The following is an 11,454-nucleotide window of genomic DNA, read 5'->3' on the forward strand; positions in this document are numbered from 1 at the left end:
TGAGAAAAAGACTCTTAACATAGAAATTATTTCGACATTTGTATGACCAGAGTAAACCAACAAAAGAAGGACTCACGCAAGCTCTCTCAACAAAGAAGAAAGACACTGTGTGGTAGTTCTAAGGATACACCACTAGAGTTACTAAAGCTCAAAGTATTTTGCGTATTTTAAAAGGTTGAAACTGTGACAAAATTATCCAGATATTTGTGAAACTAAATTTAAATTCGTATTTTTTTCTTCCATTTTTTTTAAATAAATTATATCTTGGACATTTATTAATAATATTCCTTATCCTTTGTATTGTTATTGTCTACATTAGTTCTTCGTCTTTTCAATTCAAAGATGACATTTACTTTTGTTTGTTTCATGTCTTGTATGTGTTTCTATTTCTTCGTTAGTTTTTGTCTTGTTAGCCAAAGTGGCGCCAACATCATTAACAGCATTTTATTGTTTGCTTGGAGGACTTGTTGTTATGTTGTACATAGAGCATTGTTATGAATTGTTGTTGTTGCTGTTGTCTTGTATTGTGTATTGTCTATGGCATGATTTGGAAAACTTAAGTTTAGTGTTGGCGATAGAAAATGTCAGTTGCAAATGACAAGCACTATATGATGCCACCAAATAGCCCAAGGGTTTATTGTAAATGTTGATTTTTAATTTTTAATTTTATGGTGTTTTTTTTTCTGCTGTGTCCTCCTGTGTTGAAGTGATAGTTGTTTGCTTTTGATGTGTTTAATTTGAAGTCGTGCTGATTTTTAGGCTTTTGTTGCGCAGAATTTAATAAGCGATAATTATTATTACAGGATGATGTTTTTTAAATTTTTCTGATATTAATTTGAGTTTGGAGAAATTAGTAAAGATATAAGTAAAGACTAAAACCATACTTTGGTGCCCGACGAGTTTTATTTCCGCTACCCTCTAACACTAACACTCTTTATATATGATCACCATATCAAAGCGGATTATCAGAATAACAAGTCAAACAAATAATGCCAACAACAATAAGCTTTTTTTTAAAAAACTAAACTTACTTTTAGTGTGTCTTCTATTCGACCAGAATAACATTGAAGAACGCACCGCCCGATAGAATTTCGTCATAAAGGAAACAAAGATCTTTATACTACTACATATGAAGGAACTGTAGGATCACAGACAATAGTCTAGACTACATTATGAATCACATAAGACCTCTTGGAATAATGAAACGGTAGATAGAACCATAAAGATCCTTTGGGGTGACCTAATGAGAGCCAGACTAGAAATCTTCTCAAAATGAGTAAGACCACACAGAATAACAAGGACATCTATAGGAAATTGGGCCAGGGGACACATAGGATTACAAGGACATCTATAGAAAAATGGGCGTGCGGATTCAGATGAATGTAGAGCATGTGGAGAGGACAGTGAAACTCTGGAGCTTTTTCTTTGCTATTATCAGGTATTCGTCGAAGTTAGATCAAAACGTCTTGGTAATGATTGGAAAATTACGACCAGAAAACTTAGTTCCTGAACATTAAAAAATAATAAATAATAAAGTCAGTAATTTATTCATGAAGAGCATGTATTTTTTTGATTCGATATACTTTACATACTTCTATTAACCTAGCACAGTCTGATCTATAGACTAGGCTATATACTCATCTATAGTTTAAACTGTGGACTGAACCATAATGTAGTGTTAAGACTGATCTATAGTGTACACTATAGACTGCTTATAGCCCAAAGAAGAACAGTCCATACTGATCTATATTCCAGCTGGAGAAAAGGTCAATTCAAAGGCCTAGTGCATTGAGTGCTTAGTACTATAGATCAGAGTTTTGATCTACAGTACATATTATAAACTAATCAATCGTAATCTACAATCTAGGCTGTAGATTGATCTATAGTCCAGACTATAGATTTATAGACTGATCTGTAGTCGAGACTATAGACTAATCTATAGTCTGTAGTTGAGACTATAGAAAGACTGATCTATAGTCCAGACTATAGATATATCTATAGCCCAAACCATAGACTTATCAATAGTTCAGACTATAGACAGATGTGTAGTCCAGACTATAGACTGATCTATAGTCCAAACTATAAACAGATATGTAGTTGAGACTATAGACTGTTCTATTCTAGACCTTAGACTTATCTATAGTCCAGACCTTAGACTTATCCAGACTATAGACAGATCTGTATTCGAAACTATAGACTATCCTATAGTCCAGACTATAGACTAATCTATAGTCCAGACTATAGACTAATCTATAGTCCAGACTATAGACTGTTCTATAGTCCAGACTATAGACTGTTCTATAGTCCAGACTATAGACTGTTCTATAGTCCAGACTATAGACTGTTCTATAGTCCAGACTATAGACTGTTCTATGGTCCAGACTATAGACTGTTCTATGATCCAGACTATAGACTAAAGTATAGTCCAGACTATAGACTAATCTATAGTCCAGACTATAGACTAATCTATAGTCCCACTACAAACTGATCTATAGTCCATATTATAGACTGATCTATAGACCAGACTATAGACTGATCTATAGACCAGACTAAAGACTGATCTATAGTCCAGAATATAGACTGATCTATAGTTCAGACTATGGACTGATCTGTAGCCCAGACTATAGACTGATCTATAGTCCAGACTATAGACTGATCTATAATCCAGACTATAGACTGATCTATAGTCCAGACAATAGATTGATCTATAGTCCAGACTATAGACTGATATATAGTCCAGACTATAGACTATTCTATAGTCCAGTTACTTAGTTAGTTAGTTATTTAGTTAGTTTGTTAGTTTATTTGTTTGGTAGTTACAGTTTCTTAAATTTGTATTGTTTTTAAACCCTTTAAAATTTTATTAAACTTTTCACTCTGGGCAGTTTCATTAGGGCAAAATATATTAATTTAAATTACCATTATTGAATTCCTAGAGAATTAAATTTACAAAATTAACGTTTTTTTTAACTCTAGTTATTGTAATATAATTTGTTTGAGTATTTACTGAATAATGTACTTCTCCAATGCAGGAAAGCAAGTCGAATCTGTGATACCCTATCGCTATAGCCCCAAAGTGATTGTGAGACATCATTCTGTTCGTTACAAACATTAACACAAAACACTATAACCTTCTCTTGATTATAGTGTGTGTGTGTAGGGTATAAAAAGAGAGATTTTCTTTAATTATTGTTTCAATAATTTTTCCCAAACAAAACAGATGCAATTATGTCAGATTTTCTCATGCGTCCATTAGTTGTAATGTGTACGATAATCCTGAATGAATGATAATGTAAATATTGTTCATGTATTTGTAATTATTTGTATATATATAAATGTATTTGTATATACAAATTGTACATACATATGTATGGATGGATGGATGTAAGTATTATGTGCAGCAAAAGCTGCACATAATACTTACATACATTGGATGTCAATGTTTTGTGAAATGATTGTAGATGTGTTGGTGTTACTGTAGTTGTTGTTGCTGATAATGTTGTTGCCATTATTATATAGTGAGATGATGACGATAATGCTGTAGTGTTATTTATAAGCTTGAGTAATTAAACAAAATTTTAATTTTACATCAATGATAAAATAAATGTTGACAAGACACGTACAAATACAAACATGCATCCAGGGAGACAAGGATACAAATATGTATGAACAACTGAATAAAGTTTGAACTTAATAAAATGTTACCAGATTATTGGACTATCTTTATAGTAATTTATTCGTAGAAATCAAGAACACTTCTCTAGATCTGAGCATTTTCTTAAATATCATCTTGGAAAACTTTTGGGGTTATTGTCGAAGTATCGAGACTTGGTATCCTAACATGAAGTGAATGCAATTAAATACATATTTGACCTAAATACGTTGGGGTTGTAATGGACCTTAAGTCTTAGCTTTTTTCATGGTCATATTTCAGCCTGGAAAATGACGGGTGCTTAAGGCAATCTGAACAGTAACAGAATCGATGTTCAGCTTAGAAAACGGTGGATGCTTTAGGCAATCTCATGGAAACAAGCAGCCCAAGCTCAACGTTAATAAGTGTTTTTGAACTTTAAAGTTCTTGCTTGGTTCTCTCTCTTGGAACCGTTTGTGCAAATTGAAATCAAATCATTCTGAACGTCAACGATTCCCAACTTTCATCTTACGAAGATTTCTGTGCGTTAGACTGCCTAAAGCCCCAGTATGTCAATGCCACGACAGTCTAAAGAATATATCGTACAGTCTCTTAACATCTGAAGCAAAGAACATCAAATCTTCCGAGGAACTTTCTGTGCTTTAAGAAGTCACAGTATGTCAATCTCTAAATGTCTAAAGCAAAGAGCATCAGATCTTCCAAGGAATTCTAAATGGAAAACAAACATAAGAAGTAAAGGAACACCTCGTCTTCTAACACACAATTGAATCCAAGCCATAACTTACGCAAAGGAATCTCAAATCAGGAATATGTTGGCAAGGCAATCGAAGTCAAGCAAGATATTCCGAACACTAACTAACTAGCTTCTAAGGATCTCTAAATAAAAAACGAACATAAGAAGAAAAGGAACTCCTCGTCTTCTAATATACAGTTGAATCCAAGCCATAACTTACGCACAGGAATCTCAAATGCAGACAAATTCAAGCAAGATATTTCGAAGTCTAGCATTTCGGCGAAATCAAACTCCTTGGAACGGCACCAAAGAGGGATATTCCGCTGCCCCTAAATTCGAGTATCTGCATAAATTAATGGGACAGTGATATGGCCAATGAGAGCATATTGCAAGCAAAAATGCTTAACTAAAATGGGTTATCACAGGAAAGTGAATAAGGGAGGCAATTTCTGTGCTTTAGGAAGTCATAGTATGTCATTATCTAAATATCTGAAGCAAAGAGCATCAGATCTTTCAAGGAGCTCTAAATGTAGAAATTAAGCCATAACTTACGCAAAGGAATTTTAAGTCTATGATCTATGAAAAGTATGGCTCCTTACTAGAATGGAATCAAACTAAAACTAGTAAAGAGGAATCTGCTGCCCCTAAAGTCCAGAATATACATAAAACGATGGGCAAGTAAAATGGCCAATATGAGCATTCTCTTTCTCAGAGGAATATGAACTTTTTATAATAGGTATCAAACAGAACTCCAAAACTGAACCATAGACTTGCAAAGACGAATCGAAAAATAAAACATCCATCCGAATCTGGCAACATCAAGAACAACAGAGAAAACTGTCATAAGCAATGACAGATGTTGCTGTCGATATACATATAAAATAATACACTAACACACGCATTCATTGGAAATGCAATAAGTTGTATGTGATTGTTAAATATTGTTGATGCTCCTGCTGCTGATCCCTTGTTGTTTGTTATATAGTTGTAGTTGTTGATGATGTTGTTTTATTGTTTTTGTTTGATAGCACCATATTTATAACATAGCACATCGTTTGATAATAATGTTTAATATTTAGTGTTGTTGTTATTATTATTGTTGTTGTTGTTTGTGTTGTCGTTGTAGCTTAAAATAGTTAACGAAGCATTAAGAACAAGATGATAGCAATATGTTTATTTGTTCTTTGCCTTGCTATTGCTGCTGTTCAGCAACTTCTGCTACAACTGCTACTATCTACAATACTACGTATATATGTTTGTAGTACCTATGTATGTTGTTTGGGAAAAAAGAAGTGTGTTGCTGACAATGGCGATAATGATTCAATAATTTTAAAAGTATTCTACCATCGAAAAAAAGACAACAAATGCTTAATATTATTGAAAAAAAGCACCAACAGAGTCTAAACTGACTGCTTAGCAGCAATTCAGAAATCACTTCAGCAAAAAAGTGTCCAAAACTTTTGGTTTATAATAAATAAATAAATAACTGCGTTAGTTTGTTATTTATTCAGGCAGCCAATCAGCTATTCAATGACTGGTTGGCTAGTGGTTCCAGCAACTATGTTTTGTCGTTTTCTTTATAGTCTATAACTGTCGTTAGTTGCTGTTGTATGTATTCGACTTCAATTGGTATTCTCTTATAAAAATTCCCTAAAATCGGCACAGACATTCATGTTCATCTTCTTGGGAACATCTACTTGAAAGACCTTCGCTTTTATCCTCTTGGTTTTCTGCGTAATAGTTTTCTCCTTCTATATAGCTGTCTCCAACATCTGAATATTCGGAAGTATATCTATAACTTTTAAAGGGTCCTGATATAGAGGAACTAAAGCTTCCACTTCTAACCCACTCATTTAATCATCGCTTAAGACAAGTGGATCTCTCATAGAAACTTTTTTAATTTCGAAAGGGATGGGATGAAATGAAAAACATGGAAAAGTCTAATCTTAAAAGCGTGCTGATCATACTCGGAAACACTTAGACAGTTAAGCAGTTACCATCACAGTTATGAAATAGATAGACAGTTATAGATAGATAGATAAATAGATAGATAGATAGATAGATAGATAGATAGATAGATAGATAGATAGATAGATAGATAGATAGATAGATAGATAGATAGATAGATAGATAGATAGATAGATAGATAGATAGATAGATAGATAGATAGATAGATAGATAGATAGATAGATAGATAGATAGATAGATAGATAGATAGATAGATAGATAGATAGATAGATAGATAGATAGATAGATAGATAGATAGATAGATAGATAGTTAATACAAGATCATAAATGTAGAACATATGTATATTCTTTGGTAGAATTTTTGCAATCCTTCTACTCTACCCATTATAATAGGGAAGGGTGTAAATAAGTGCATGAAATCGTGAATAGTACAAATACTAAAGTAGATAACTATTGTTGTTATCTTCCTGTTGTTGGTCCTGTTTGCAACACTACTATCAACAACCATCAACACTAACATTTTTATCATTGTCAACAGTGTTTGTGTGTACTTATATTGCACGCTTTTTTACTTCTGTTCTCTAAAATATTGCCTCGTATCAATGTTGGCGCTGTGTGATCAATATACAATTTGTCAAGAATTTCGAAAGTGATTAATTACAATTCAATGTTTAACAATCTGTATTTGTTAGTTATCGCCGCTGGTGTTGTCATTAGGTGTAAGCAATGTTGTTGTCTTCTCAAGTTATTCTCATAGCGTCTGGTTGCTGTCGTCGAAAACATTAATAATTCATTAGACAAACTTAAAAGGAATTGGCATTTTTTTTAAATGATGATAACAAATTTCATTAGGATTTCCTTAAGACAAAAAGCTTTAATTAAAAATTGAAATTTTTAAATGTTATTTTTTATTGAAGATTGTTACAACAATAACAAACGAGAAACAGTTTCCTTCAATTTGATAAATTTTTTATTAAACATTCTTTGAATACCTTCTCAATACTAAACTTGCCAACTTCAATAAACCATTTTTCCTAATAAATTTTTGTATAATTTGAACTATATTTTTTCCCCAACATTTGTGCAACATCTAATTACCAAAATTACTTGGCATATTTTAAAATGGGGGAAACAGAAAATATCCAAAGAAAAAATCCAAAACTCTAAGAATAAACACACAAATATATAATTACTGCCATCAGCACATGCTGGTTTTTACAAAAAAATAAGTGAGAAATGTTCTAAAATCTTTACGAATAAAACCAAACAAATTATGGTAAATATCCCTCATCGTATAGCAAACACTCTATGTAAGCATTTCGAAAAGATCTTGGAGAAAAAACACACTAATTCATACATTTCTTCTTCTAACACATACCGGCAAACTTTTAGTCATTTACACAAACAAACTTTAATTGAGGAAGGAAATAAGCAACCAAATATTAGAAAAAAAAAACAAAACAGGAATCTCGAAAAGTGGTGGAAAAAAGTCACTAAACGAATTGAACTGTTGGCACTAAAGTCGAATACAGGCACCAACTCAAAGTTGCAGAGGTCCTGCAGTTTTAAAAGTGTCTTATTAATATACAAATTTGATATCTCAGATTTGAGAGTGGAGATTCACATGTCGAGGGAATGGAGTACAGAATTAGAACTGAAGTAGACCTGAACTAGAACTGAAGTAGAACTGAACTAGACCTGAACTAGAACTGAACTAGAACTGAAGTAGAACTGAACCAGAACTGAAGTAGAACTGAACTGGAACTGAACTAGAACAGAACTAGAATTGAACTCGAACAGAACTATCTATAGTTTAGTCTATAGTTCAATCTATAGTCTAGTCTATAGTCCAGTCTATAGTCTAGTCTATAGTCTAGTCTATAGTCTAGTCTATAGTCTAGTCTATAGTCTAGTCTATAGTCTAGTCTATAGTCTAGTCTATAGTCTAGTCTATAGTCTAGTCTATAGTCTAGTCTATAGTCTAGTCTATAGTCTAGTCTATAGTCTAGTCTATAGTCTAGTCTATAGTCTAGTCTACAGTCTAGTCTATAGTCTAGTCTATAGTCTAATCTTTAGTCTAATCTATAGTCTAGTCTATTTTTTAGTCTATAGTGTAGTCAAGTCTATAGTATATAGTTTAGACTATAGTCTATTCTATAGTCTAGTCTATAGTGTAATCTATAGTCTAGTTTAAAGTCGAGTCTGTAGTCTCTAGTTTAGTCTATAGTCTAGTGTATTGTCTATAGTCTAGTCTAATCTGTAGTCTAATCTATAGTCTAGTCTATAGTGTTATCTATAGTCTCGTCTTTAGTTTAGTTTATACTCTGGTCTCTAGTCTGTAGTCTATTTTATAGTTTAGTCTATAGTGAAGTCTATAGTCTATAGTTTAATCTATAGCGTAGTCTATACATAGTCTTGTCTATAGTATAGTCTATAGTTTTGTTTATAGTTTAGTCTATAGTCTAGTCTATAGTCAAGTCTATATTCTAGTTTATAGTCTATTTTATAGTCTAGTCTAGTCTATAGTCTAGTCTATAGTCTATAATATTGTCTATAGTCTAGTCTATAGTTTAGTTTATGGTCTAATTTATAGTCTATTCTATAGTCTAGTCTATATCGAGTCTATAGCCTAGTCTATAGTCTATTCATCGTCCGATTTGGAATAACTTTGTTTAGTGCAATCGCCGTTTCTAAAAAGTTGCTATATCTATTACCGATTTTGTTCCATGAATTGTCGGGTTAAGTCACATGCAAACATCAACGAACGTTAAAAATATTTGGAGTGCATATTTGTACTTGACTTTAACAACTCTCAGCAAAAACTACAATCAGGATAAAAACACACACGCATTTGCGAAAAAATATGATTACAATGTTAGACGCACCGTGGGTCTAAAAATAATTATTTAAGAGATTTGTAAAATACCTGAACACAATGCGTTCTTAGTCCCCTTCTTATTAGATGATTCATATGTATGTTTGGCTATGAAGACCACGACTTGTTATGGAGACTTTTTCAGACGAGTGTTGTTTTGAATCTTTACGGAATATTTTGAAAAGTTTTGAATTGATATTTGATGTCTCTGATAGCATTTCTTTGACAAATTTTTTCTGAATTTTTTCTTTGACATTTGTGAAAAATTTTTCAGTTTTTCATTTAAGTAGGGCCAAGGCTTTATTGGATTTTAATAGATTTTCAGCTAACCAGATCTCTATAAGGGCAATATCATCAAAGTTAAAACAAATGCCAGGTGTGATACGACTGCTCTTTCAGTGGCCACAACTTCCAATAGCCATTTGACGCAATTAAACGCTTCTAGGACCACAAACTTTGTATAGCGACACAGATGTCATCTGATTAGATTGTTATTCCTTTTATTCATTCCATTTTATTAAATTTTTCCCGAATTTATTTCTTGACATTTGTGAAAAAATTTTATAAAATTTTTTCAAATTTTAAGGAGCGCCACCTCCGTTCATTACTAAAAAATATGAAAAATGTTCGTTGGAAAATTTTCAAATGTCATACAGACTTTGATTTTATATGAATCAAATCAAGGGTGTCCCGATTGGAAACATTTAAGTTAGGGCGAACCATAATTTAATATAGATGGCTTCACATATTTAAGGTTATTTTCTGAAGTACATAACCGATTTAGAAAAATCATATATCATTAGAAAGCTTACAACATGAGCTTTTATATGTATATGTATACTACTCATACCAAGTGAGCTTGTGCTACGCTAAATACAATTTCAATAAAAACCCCATTTAAGGGTTTTGCTGATTAAGTTTTCCATCCATTTTCCCCCAAATACTAATAGTTTCTGAAACATAATAATTGTTGTATGGGAAATGCCATGCCCTCTATTGCTAGTACGCCCATTTTCCTAAAATATTCACATGGATGTGGATATTTGGGGAAAAGGACTTTAACAGACGCCCTCTGTTAAAGTCCTTTTAGTGTAAATGTGCAATAAAAATTTTCGATACAACTTTCTTCTAAAGTTTTCTCAAGACTCGTTCCTTTGGAAATGATCAAAAAGTCGGTGAAGTCATTGTAGAACAGCGTTCTAAATGGCTGGACCATTAAGACATTTGAAATGAGATCTTTCACAGAATTAACCACATCCTACCCACTGTCCCTTAGTATTTTATAGAGTAACCAACTGCTGAAGAAAAAAGCAAAGAAGGCGCAAACATACACACACAATTTAAGCTGTAGTAACAAAACAAAATCAACAGCAGCAGGAACATTAGCTATAGCAAAAGCAGTTTTATAGCAAAGCCAGCAAACAGTATCAACAGCAACAGCAGCTTCAGCATCAGGCGGCAAATGATGAAAAACACCATTAGGTGAGATTTACTCATACAAACAGCAATTGGGGAATCAACAAAAAACGACGACAAAAAAAGAGAATGAAGAAAAAAAACTTAAATAAAATTACCAACGACGACTGGCTTTGTTGGTCTCCTCCGTCTGTGCTAAAGGGAGTGTGATGTGTGCCAGTGACAGCAGCTTTGCGAACAAAAAACACACACACACACACTTACTTACACACTCTATATGCGAAAGTGTGTGACTATGATTTCAAAGAGCTTTGCTGATGTTGTTGATGATGATGATGGTGTTGGTGTGGAGGGGGAGAGAAAAAGACAAACAAATGAAAGAAAACGAAAAAAAACTGAAAATAAAATCAACGTTTACTTGTGGTGTTTGAAAAGTAAATTGTCCGCACAACTGTTCACAAAATCCTGCTGTTGCTGGCAATGTTGCTGCTGTAGTTGTTGTTGTTTTTGTCGTTGGTAACATTTGCTAAAGCTGCCATTACCATTCTAACTGCTGATGTGGCAAATAAAACAGACTCCCGATTATAACCAAATGACTACAAAGCGTTTATGTGTGTGTGTGTTTGAGAGCTTTGTAGAAGTATGTGTTGAAATTAATATATTTGTAAGTAGGTGGGTGTGTGAGTGAGAGTTTGATAATCAGTTTCATGTTCGTGAATGGGTGGAAGGGCGGTGGTGTTACTGTGTGAGAAACGTACACATAAAGGAAAGATAGTTGTTAGTTAGATAGATAGATAGATAGATAGATAG

Source organism: Lucilia cuprina, chromosome 6, assembly GCF_022045245.1.
Source record: "Lucilia cuprina isolate Lc7/37 chromosome 6, ASM2204524v1, whole genome shotgun sequence".
NCBI lineage: Eukaryota > Metazoa > Arthropoda > Insecta > Diptera > Calliphoridae > Lucilia > Lucilia cuprina.